Genomic DNA, 12,290 nt, shown 5'->3' on the forward strand with positions numbered 1-12,290 from the left:
ATCTTATCTACACCATTTTCCAGAACCATATGCTGCTATTATTTATTCTTTTAGTGTGAGATGATTGTTCTCCCTGCAAGGATATGACTTGCTGAAAACATGATAGTGCCAAAAGTAATCTAAAGTATGTGAATAGCCATTATGAAACAATAGCTGTCTGGCTCACACCTATGGTACTTAAATGTGACTTTACCTCTAATGCAACAGTTTAATGAAATACAGATGGACCCTGTGCTTCTTTCCACATGGACAGGGTGCTTATTTTGTATTTTTTAAAGGAAAGGCACCACATGGTCATCAATTAAATTTGTTAAGTGTTTTAAACTTAGAAACTGTGTTTTTCTACAGAAAATGACAAAACGTTTTTACTTTACTCAGGGGAAAGCCCTCGTTAGTGAACTGGGTGCCAGCTTTGGGCTCGGTCTTCACTCTTGTTGACATGGAAAATCCCCTCAGTCTCAACCTTCCTGCATGTGAAGACTTTCGCCATCATGACTCAGATTTTCCTCTTTTCCGCTGACTTCTAAACACACTTGTCACATTTCAGGTTTTCCAACTCTCCACTGTAGGTAGAAGCCTCAGTGCTTCTCTTTTGCTGAATCAACAAGTGCATTGTTCTTGTCTTCTTTTTCTCCCCTCAGTTTTGGAGAACAAAGCGACAAAGACGGAATGAGGATCTGCTCACTGTTGTGAGTTCTTGGGATGCTCGACCGACCTGTCCGCCATGCTTTTCTAAGGCCTCCAGAATCTAAAGACGGGGTGTCATTGTGAGGTAAGTGGTGCCTTTTTAATTAAATGTTTTAAACTTGAACTTTTTGGCTGTTTTAAAATTTGATTTATGCTAACTTTATCGGACTACTGCAGGAAACTTCTCACTCACAAAGCTGCTGCTGTAATTCATGTTAATTCTCTGACATCCCAAACCAAGCATTTCTGGTAGAGACTTTATTGATGTTAAAAATAGTCTGCAGCTTGCCACACACGTAACAGTGTGCATCCCATCATGTGTGGATGTTAACACGTTCCTGCTGCATGAGAGTTAGCAGCAGATCTTAATCATGGATAGGGTTTTTCTGTAATTCCAGAGCTGGAGTCGTAACCCTAATCTCTTTGGCACATTATACAGTAAATCCGTGTGTTGCTAAGTCAGGTCCCTGCCAACTCAACACAGTCATCCCATTTCTGTGGATTTATGACACAATTTACTAAGAGTACATATTTCGCTCTCCAAAACTATCTCCCTCCCTTTTTTTCATTTTGTGTCTGAAAATTATGAGCCACCCCCTGCCAAGTGCTAAAGATTGGCACTGGTTTTATTTAGGAGGTGTTCCTGGACTGTTTTGTGCTGCTTGGTGGTTTATTTTGGAAGCAAGAAGTCTAAAAGAGTGGCTTGTTGAGGCCAGTTTTAGCTCCACTGTCCAAAGGGAGTGATGTCCCCATGCAAAGGCGGTACGGATATTGATGGATGGCCTAGCTTTCTGTCGGTCTCGTGTCCCAGACGTGAGGCGTTGTTATCAAAATATAGAAGGAAGCAGGCTGACGGGCCGCAGAGGGATGGCATCGGCCTTTTGATGGATGACCCCCTGCTGGGCTTCCACTATTGATACAGATAAACTAGAATCTTGGCCTTTTTAAAGAGCAGCTTTCAATGTTTACCAGAAATTGGCCCACAGACGGAACTCTAAACCTTTTGTGGGAACCTCTGTAGGATAATAAACTTTATATGACTTATGGGGATAAACTACAAGACAGATGCATATAACTTACTGCAAAGCCACATTGGAATTATGTTTTGTATCTGGAGTTGTACATTAATTTCCTTTTGCTTTTCCTTTGGGCTATCATACAGAAAGCAAATGGAACACACTAAATTGTAATTTCACTGTTCTGCTTCAGCCTCTAAATCAACCCGCTCTAAAGGGGCTGAGTCATGTTAGGCCCCCCTCTAGCCTATAAAGTGGCAGTGTTAATGGTGGCATTCACAGAGGTGATTTGAAGCCTGCTCCTTTATCCCAGCACTGGTGGCCTCGGGCCGGCTGATTGATGGTGTTTGTTTGGCCATTCTTAGACTCTTCACTCGGGTGGTTCCTGTGGCTTTGGCTGCAGCCAAACGGGACTTCACTTGCGGCACTTTCAGTGTTCTCCAGACCTCCCATTAAGACCAGCGTGACCAAGAATGACCTTGAACTCCTTCTCCTACGTCTTATTGCTTGAAGGACAAACCTTGTGCCCAGTGTGACCTAGTTATAGCAGCAGGGAGAGCGAGGGAGTAGTAAAAAGAAAGGGGTGTGTGTGTGTGTGTGTGTGTGGCCTACTTCTTGTACCCTACTTTACCCCTCTCTTCATCTGGAGCTGAGCAGCTGAGCTCCGACTGCACTCCACCTGTTGTTTCTCTTTTCTTTTTTTTTTTTTATAATTTGGCCAGATGGTGGATTACAGGTCAGTGCAAGAAGCTAAATGCTGCCACTGGTAAAGGACAGTGCACTTCTGGAAGCTGATCCACTGGTTACCCAGGATGTTAGAAATCCTAAATATTCTATCAAAGATGTTGCAGATTCTAGGTTTAACCAGGCAAAATAACGCATGGAAATTCCATGTTGTTTTTAGCAGTAAAAAACATTTAAAACTGACATTCACAATTTCTCATGCAAAAAACATCCTCTTTTAAGGAGGGTCAACAAATCAACCAGGTCTAAAATCTTCAGATAAAGAACTGAAAGTTCATCACATCCTTGAGTATTGTACCAGTTCTCTTTCTTGCTTTTACTTTATGGGACAGTTTAGAGTTGAGATTGGTGTACACTATTTGTAACCATTATGTTCTGGTTGAATCTAACATTGTCTGACGTTTTAAAGTCCTTGAACACGTTACTGTATCTTAATGTGTCAAACATCCAGCTCTGCCTCCTGAGGAGTTACGGTTCTCTCCTGTCTTTGCTTTTAAGGAGCTGCCGATCTTACAGTAGGTTTAACTCATTTAATTCGGGTTGACGGCTTATTTGATTAGAATTTGCTCAGTAACTAAATGAGCTTTGTTTCTGCCCGTCTTTGTTTTAGATCAGATTGACAGATGAGAAGCAGGACTAGTGTTTGATGAAGTTTCACCTCCTTCTCCTACACCCCAGCATTATACTCTCCCTCCTTTAACTCAAATCTTCTTTTGTGTTTGTCTTTAATGCACTTAGGTGAAGATTTAAGTTTGACGGATGAAAAGGCTGTTAACCAGAATCGAATCTGTGGCTGAGGCAGACTTTTTAAAGTGAGATGATATTGTCATGCGGTGCTGCTTCCTTTTTACTTTTCATTCCTTTCTTCTTGAAATAGGGAGGGAAAGTAAAAAGGTCTCTGACAGCTCGCCTTTCCCTGGCTTCCCCGTCTTTTTTCTCTCTTCTTCTTTTTACTGCCTGACAAAGGCAGCGGAGAACTTTGCAGTGTGTAGTTTCTTTGGTCAAAGGAAATCGAAGAGGAGGAGTGGAGCAGGGAAAGAGGAGGTGTATCTGTCAGAGAGGCTGTGCTGAGAGGAGGAGAGGGGGGGGGCAATAGAGAGAGGAAGGGGAGGGGACTGTGCTCCCATTCACACTGGCGGCATTTGGCTTGAGAAAGAGTCGTGGGGGTTAGAGAAGTTTTCCTCAGGAGGGCTGGTCAGAAACGGAGCCAAACACCCAGAAGCAGGAACACAGCTGACAGACGGAGCTGGGACCGGATGATAAGGAGGAGACACCAGGGCAGATATGCAGGGGACAGACAGGGGTAAGAGACTCTTAGGAGGGGGAGGTGGGCGTTGGAAAACAGGGAAGTTGACTTACCGTGGCAATAAAGGTGACACAAATGTTTGGTAGCATATGGTTCATTTACCATTTGACTTATACAGTCACTGCGAAATATTTATTTGCTATTTGATGTGTAAATGTTCTTGTGCAGGTTTGTTGCATGCACATTATTAAAGCTGCAACTATTAGTCTGCATCTGTTTTGGAATCATAAAATGGCAAACATGCTCCATCCTAAAATCGACAGTTTCCTCGTAAATTGAAAAACATTTGAGACTGTAAATCAACCAGAACAAGTTCAGTTTAGAAAGTGGCTCTGAGATAATTGAATGACTTTTTTCCGTATTTATTTTTATTTCATTAACTTAAGTATTGTTAGTTACAGGATGTAACATATTTGAAAGCCACGGTTAGCTCCCACTCTACTGTTTTATTGCTCATTAAAAGAAAAACCGGTACAAGCTTGTTAATCAAGAAGTGTGTGTGTGTGTGTGTGTGTGTGTGTGTGTGTGTGTGTGTGTGTGTGTGTGTGTGTGTGTGTGTGTGTGTGTGTGTGTGTGTGTGTGTGTGTGTGTGTGTGTGTGTGTGTGTGTGTGTGTGTGTGTGTGTGTGTGTGTGTGTGTGTGTGTGTGTGTGTGTGTGTGTGTGTGTGTGTGTGTGTGTGTGTGTGTGTGTGTGTGTGTGTGTGTGTGTGTGTGTGTGTGTGTGTGTGTGTGTGTGTGTGTGTGTGTGTGTGTGTGTGTGTGTGTGTGTGTGTGTGTGTGTGTGTGTGTGTTGGGAGGCCTCTGCTCTCTTTCAGTGCAGTATAATCATTGACAGGGTCGGTGCACCAATCAAACAAGCCTGTAGGCCCCTCATGAGAGCATCATTTCGGCAATAACAAATAGTTTAATAATTGGTTATTCAATCTACAAACGTTTTTAAGGTCATTTACAAAGCCAGCCACTCAAATGTGAGAATCTTAAATTCAATATCTTGGGGTAATTTGAACAAGTCACCTTGGGCACATGGCACTATTATCTGACATTTTGTAGACGAAACAGTTCATAAACATACAAACAATAATCCAGCTATGTGTGGAACATTCACATTTGGCCTGGTGACCATGTCTGCCAGGGCTGCGAGGGGCCGCCTGTGGAAAGGTAGGTTGTCTACAAAACTTAAATAGCTTTGTTACACTTTCCCTCTGTCCCAGTTTTTCAACAGAGGGGGTAAAATAAGGAGATGGGAGGGGGTGAGATTCAGAAGTTCGGCCAGAGAGATGGAGGGAGGAGGAGGCGATTCAACGTTTGTTCCCTCATGCGGACGCTCTCTTCTGAAAACTGAGACTCTTCTCCCTCCTTTCAGTCCACCTCTTTACTTCTTTCAGTCTTCATCCAGTCAGAGGTGGTATTAGTATTAAAATAGTTTATTTGTACTCCCATCTAATCCCAACACTTCACCTGGTGTGGGGAATATTTTTGGACTCACCTCTGAGTGATGTGTGTTCATGGCGTGGTGCTACCAACAAAGAGGGGTTTAGAGCAGTGCCCTTTCAGTTTGTCTCAAAGCAGGTTTGTGTGACGTTGCAGGGCAGGGCCAGTGAGCCGTGTATACTGTACCTTTGTAATACAGCCTCTATAAAAAGGCTTTTATACTGTTTGCTTCTCGGATTGCCAATCTCAGACGAAGGGTTGTCCAGCATGCCAGTGAATGCCATCAGGATTTATCTAGACTAACTGCTGTATTACTAATGAAATGCAGAGCAGGGATCACATTGACCTGGCTGGTATTCTGAAGACTCTGATTCACATTTCCTATAGATATAACATATGCAAATCTCAGCAAGAAAATTTAAATGTATTGACCTCAACAAATGGATTTCTATTGTCCTGTTAGAGCTCCCATTTCACCACAGAAATAAGATGTATTCAAAGTAAGGGGACATTTTGATCACCTCTCGTTATTGTTCGCAAAAAACAATTTACAAAACATTCAGGGAGTTATTTAAGCCAGTTTAGAAGATAACTGGACTCATTTTGATTTAAGCTTTCAAAATCTAATTTCTTTAAAGTTACTGTGGCAATACGTGTTAACATGTAATCTTTTTGCGTCTATACTACTGGCCATACGGTAGTCTAGGTTGCCCTCTTGAGGCGGGGAAACGCATGCGCAGTGAGTCTGTGTCGACCCGGAGCATGAGGTCCACTGTTCGTTAATGGCTCTGTATTGTCGTTATGCACTTTGATTGAATAAACCAAGTTAACAGAAGATAAACGTTGTGTTTATTTGTAGTAGACTAACATTGGTAGCAGAGGATGGTTAGCAGAAGATGGCTACTGCTAACTACAAAGTTCCACCGAAGTTCGACGAATCCCGACAATACGAGTGTTGGAAAAATGAAATCGCCATTTGGAAGCTGGTTACTGAACTTGATAAGAAGAAACAAGCCCTCGCCGTTGTCCTGGGGCTGGAAGGAAGGGCAAGGGACATCGCAATGTAAATACCCGCTTTGGATTTGAACAACAACAATGGTATGGACACACTGCTAGCAAAACTAGATGGCTTGTTTCTCAAAGAAGAGAGAGACCGCGCATACGATGCTTAGTTTTTTTTTTACTGTATCAAAAAGGAGAGCTCCTTGTCCATGGCGGACTATGTGATTGACTTTGAACAGCGATACAACCGAATTAAAAAGTATGACATGACTCTTCCTGACGCCGTGCTAGCTTTTAAACTTTTGGACACGGCTTGTCTAGACGAGAGAAATAGACAAATGGCGCTGACTGCGTGTACAGATTTAACGTTTGCTGCAATGAAGTCCGCGCTGAAAAGGATCTTTGGGGGGAGAGTGCAAGGCGGCAAATTAAACGGAATACACGTTAACGATGAAGCGTTATTCACAGAGCAACGCTCACAAGGAAGATTCAGATGTCCAACAACGCAGCAGTTTGGACAAGTTGGACAACAAAGGCAACCGTCACAGGGTACCAACCCACTGGATAGGTTCGGTAAGAGATCAAAATGTGCTATATGTCAGAGCACGTTCCATTGGGCTAAAGACTGTCCTCACAAGAGTAGCGAACAAGTAAAGCTAACTGAAGATCGAACAAAGGTAGAGGAATGTGACATTACACTGTTTACTAAAGCCTCACTGTCTGAATCAGAGGTATTCCTAACTGACTCTTGAGGGACGGCTATCATTGAATCTGCATGTACCCGCACAGTGTGTGAAGAAAAATGGTTGGACAGCTTTGTCGCTGATCTCACTCAAAGTCAAGTGAACCAGATTGTGAAAAGTGAAACTCCAAGCTCCAGACCATTCCGCTTTGGAAATGGAAATATAGTGCATTCCTCCAGAATACTGAAACTGCCTGCCAAAATAGGACAGACAAAATGTCGAGTGGAAACTGAAGTAGTCAAAGCTGATATCCCACTACTTCTGAGTAAGACTTCACTGAAAAGGGCAGGAACCATCTTGGACATGGAGAATGATAGAGCTGTGATGTTTAAACAGACTATCCCTCTTGAACTCACCAGTTCAGGACACAACTGTATAGATATCAGAGACAAGGACACAGGAATTAATCAAATTTGAAGATGAGGTCCTTACAGTCACAGAAAATATGACCTCAATTGAGAAACACAAAGCTCTCCTGAAACTACACAAACAGTTTGGTCACGCCTCCGCGTGACCAAACTGTCAGAAAGACTACAGTGACTCCTCCGCAGTTCGGGAAATAAAGACAAAGATTGTGACACTATTTTACAACAAATAGTACAAGAATGTGACATGCCAGAGATACAGCAAGACCAAGCCGAAGCCTGCTGTGGGCTTGCCTCTGGCTTCAGAGTACAATGAAACGGTGGCAGTGGACCTGCACGAGTTGGAACCAAGTTTATGGTACCTCCACATCATTGACCAATTTACACGTTCCAGCGCTGGAAGCATTGTGAAAACAAAGAACTCCTCTGTGATGGTGAACTCTTTCCTTCATACATGGATCAGCGTCCACGGTCCACCACGGAGACTTTACAGTGACAATGGAGGAGAATTCAACAATGCAAAGTTCCGTGATATGGCAGAGAACTTTAACATTGAGACAAAAACCACGGCAGGATACAGCCCCTGGAGCAATGGGCTACTGGAGAGACACAATCAGACCCTCACCGACATCATCCAGAAGGTCAGACGGGAAAATGGATGTGACTGGCAAACAGCCCTAGACTGGGCTCTCGTGGCTAAGAACAGTATGCTCAATGTGCACGGCTACAGTCCTCATCAACTGGTGTTTGGCCAGAACCCCAACCTTCCTTCTGTACTGGTTGATAAACCACCTGTGCTAGAAGGTACCACTATGAGTGCTAGAGTAGGAGAACACATTTCAGCCTTGCATGCCTCCTAGAAAAGCATTTACTGAAGCAGAGTGCTCAGAAAGGATAAGACCAGCACTACGTAAGCAGCTCAGACCCACAGATGAGAAATATGAGATGGGTGACAAGGTGTATTACAAACGAGCTGAATGCACTGAGTGGAAAGGACCAGGGATAGTTATTGGTCAGGATGGGGCTGTTGTTTTTGTGAGGCATGGTGGTTGCCTAGTGAGAGTGCATCACTCTAGGCTTTCCAAGGTGAACACAAAGGTTAGTGAAGAGCAAATGGTACAAAATGAGGCTGACACAGAAGCAGGAAGTGAGCAAGGTATAAACAATGCAACTGGTAGTTTAGACAGTGAGCAAAATACAGAGAATGAACAACAATTCGGTGATAGGGAAGCCGATACAAGTGAAGCGATCAATCCTCCAAACACTTTGAGTAGCGTAACACAAACTGAAATGGCGCATAGGCCTAATGCCCATAATAATCCTGCCCCTTCTGCAGGTGTGAGTTTAAAAACAGGACAGACTGTAACATATATGAACAGAGTTGACAATACTCTACTTAAAGCAAGAGTCTTAGGGAGATCAAGCAAGGCTACGGGGAAATATAAAACCTGGTATAACATGCAACATCTAGAGAATGATGGTAGTGATGGGCAAAAGGAATCAATTGATATCTCACAGGTTGATAATCTCAACATTGAAACAGAAGACAGAGAAGCTGATGTACTTGTAACCAAAGATATCTCATTTGATGCAGCTAAACAGGAAGAAATAAAGAACTGGCACAATAATAATGTATTTGAGGAAGTTGAAGATGCAGGGCAGAAAATGCATTTCCACCAGATGGGTTTGTAGTATTAAGGACACTCCCAAGGGTATAGTGCCTAAAGCCCGACTGGTTGCCAGAGGTTTTGAAGAGCTGAATATTCAAGAGTTACCGAAAGATTCTGTGAAAGATTCACATGTGCCACAGATTCACTTAGACTTATGTTATCAGTGATATGTCAAAACCAGTGGGCAGTCCATTCTATGGACATCAAATCTGCATTCTTGCAGGGTATGGAGCTATCCAGGGATATTTATATCCGCACCCCTCTAGAGGCAGGATGTCAAAATGTTGTATGGAAACTAAAGGAATGTGTATATGGTCTTGCGGATGCATCACTATATTGGTACAACAAAGTGAAGGAAATCATGGTGAGTACTGGTGGTAGAGTGTCACAGGTGGATCCGGCAGTCTTTTACTGGTTGGATGAGCAATGTAAGTTCACTGGGGTGCTTGCGTGTCATGTAGATGATTTTCTTTGGGCAGGCTCATCAAACTTTTCATCCAATGTGATCCCCCAACTCCAGTCTGCATTCAAGGTTGGGCGTGAGGAGCATGAAAAGTTCTCCTATGTAGGAATGGATTTGGTAACTATTAACGGGGAAGTTCAGATATGTTATATCGAGAACCTGGAGCCTATTCCCATACAAGCAAGTCGGGCCACACAGAGAAATGAACCCCTCAACGAAACTGAGAGAGAGCAGTTACGATCAAAAATAGGACAGATCCTATGGGTTGCTAAACAGACAAGACCTGATGTTATGTTTGATTCATGTTGTTTGGCTTCTAATATAAAAGGGGCAACAGTACAGTCTGTTCATGATGCTAATAAGATAATCCGTAAGCTAAAGTCTGAAAAGGTGACACTCAGATTTCAACATCTGGGAAACAGTGATGCTTTGAACTTGATAGTTTTCAGTGATGCTTCATTTGGAAACCTCCCAGACGGAGGTACACAGGGAGGTACTTTTATAGCACTTATGGGAGAAAGAGGGAAGTTTTCCCCCCTCTGTTGGCATTCAAAGAAAATCAGACGAGTGGTTCGCAGTACCCTTGCAGGGGAAACTCTTGCCATGTCAGATGGGGTAGACAATGCAATTTTTCTAGCCACACTATTTTCTGAGCTCACTACTGGAAATGCTGGACTGAATGCACCCCCTGTACTCTGTGTGACCGATAACCATTCTCTGTTCGATGCGCTCAAGTCCACAAAACAAGTCACAGAGAAGAGACTCAGGTTGGAAATCAGTAGCATTAAGGAGCTCATACAGAGCAAGAGGATCAAGCAGGTGCGTTGGTCAAACACAAAATCTCAGCTCGCTGACTGTCTCACAAAAAAAGAAGCTTCGGCTCTTGTGCTCTTAAAAGCACTCAGTGAAGGACAATGGGATCTGGGTTAAAGTGTCTGTTGAAATGGAACATTCAAAACACCTTTGTTTATGTATTTGTTTCTTAAATGTTTCCCTAATTTATGTTGACTACTCAGGGAATTTAAACATTTTTGTTTTAAGTCACTGTATGATTCTTTTGTGATTCATGCAATGTAAAGTTATTTTTGTTTTGTTTATTTCTTTAAAAAGATAGAATGAGATTGTTAACATGTAATCTTTTTGCGTCTATACTACTGGCCATACGGTAGTCTAGGTTGCCCTCTTGAGGCGGGGAAACGCATGCGCAGTGAGTCTGTTTCGACCTGGAGCATGAGGTCCACTGTTCGTTAATGGCTCTGTATTGGTGTTATGCACGTTGATTGAATAAACCAATTTAACAGAAGATAAACGTTGTGTTTATTTGTAGTAGACTAACAATACGCACCAATGCAGGTGTGTTTTGGGAACCCCCTTTAGCCATATTTTGAAGTTTGATCTTCTGTAGTCATCATTCTTTTCTTTGTCACTCACAACCCTATCAGAGACCGTAAAAACAGTAATGGCTTCCATGGAGTCTGATTTGATAGCATTTTATATATTGTAAAGAGGCAATTCAGTTTGATTGTGATCAATAGCAATCAGGGTCGCTAAAAACAACCTTAAGGCACACACACAAATCAAATCGTAGGGGCTTTTTGTGTCACAATATACTGTAAGGTGTATATATTTGAAAGCAAATGTGGTATTAACCAAATTACAATAATTCATACAGCATTAAAGTGTGTAGACTGCAATGTGTGATAGCTTTAGTTTGAAGGGCTTTGATGCCTTATGCCTTTTGCAGTGCAATCACAATTTTATAAAACTGCAGCAATTGCAGATTCTCTCTTCGCTGTGCTGAAAGATTGGAGATGAAAACCGATGCTTTGGTGTTACAGCAAATCCTCAGACTCTCTGCTGCAGGCTGCTGCACAGAAACATGCTCATTGCATGATAAATATTTTAATCTCTTCTCCCAAGCATGTGGCAATGCTGATGATAGGACATAAATACAGTGGCTGTAAAGGGGAACATGTCCTCACACTAACCAGAACCAAGTCTGTCCATGTTTAGTCCTTACTCTCATTATCCGCTGTGCCCGCACATTCCTGCTGCTGGAGGGACGAGGTCGTCTGTCTGCCCGACTGAGGGGCTTTAAAACCTTCAAGGGCTTTCCCAGACAAAAACAGTCTGTCAGCTGACACTGCAGACATCATGAGGGTGGCGAAAATAAAGTTTGCGTGCCATGCGGTGTCGTTTAAGCTGGGTATATGAGGTGTAAATGTTGTGTATTTTGTGCTAAAATTATATAAATTGGATATCTAATTTCAAAATTCTAATCTCACTGAGAGAAAGACTTTTTATCTTGCTGTAGTATTGGCCATTACCTACTATTAGTCAAATGTGCATTTGCACAAACCATGAATAGATAAACACAGAAGAAAACACAAGGAACATAAATATTGCCATTTATGAAGCAAAATGCAAAACATTTATAAATTCCTGCTTCTCAAATGTGAAGATTTGCAGCCGCTCGTTATCATTAATCCCTTTAAGATTTTGGATTTTTAGTCTCCAAAAACAAGCAACATATAATATTATATTTTGCAAATAATGATAAATATTAACTTGACAGTTTAATAGATAATGAAACTAGATAGTTGCATAATATAAAAAAAATCAGATTATATCAATGCCACCTCCTCTTTAGTTGTGATGGATTCATCCAGCAGTCATGAGTTGTTAATGGGCATTTATCTTCAGTTGGAGGCACTGGGAGTGTATGGAAGACCCTCAGAGACCTATAGAAAGACTGAAAGCTTCAAGATGCTAAGGAGGGGTCCTGGCCTCCCTGTCAGCCCTCTGACCCCCTCCCCTCTTCTCCCCCACTTCTAATGTTTAAGGCCTCGGTCACCATGACAAC

At 42.4% G+C, this 12,290-nt stretch overlaps 1 protein-coding gene across 2 annotated transcripts in view; it reads left to right on the plus strand.

The window, feature by feature from the left end:
• The window catches only part of LOC307025881 (leucine zipper putative tumor suppressor 2 homolog), a 39,649-nt gene that overhangs the window by 15,957 nt on the left and 11,402 nt on the right, over positions 1-12,290 (plus strand). Inside the window, exon 2 of one of the 2 annotated variants that reach the window (XM_079660848.1) lies at positions 642-772. The gene's annotated coding sequence lies outside the window, so the exon portion shown is untranslated. Of the gene's footprint in view, positions 1-641; positions 773-3,613; positions 3,751-12,290 lie in introns of those variants that run through there. The other variant, XM_079660849.1, reaches the window with a different exon arrangement.

This window comes from Notothenia rossii, assembly GCF_949606895.1.
Source record: "Notothenia rossii genome assembly, chromosome: 11".
In the NCBI taxonomy this organism is placed as follows: domain Eukaryota; kingdom Metazoa; phylum Chordata; class Actinopteri; order Perciformes; family Nototheniidae; genus Notothenia; species Notothenia rossii.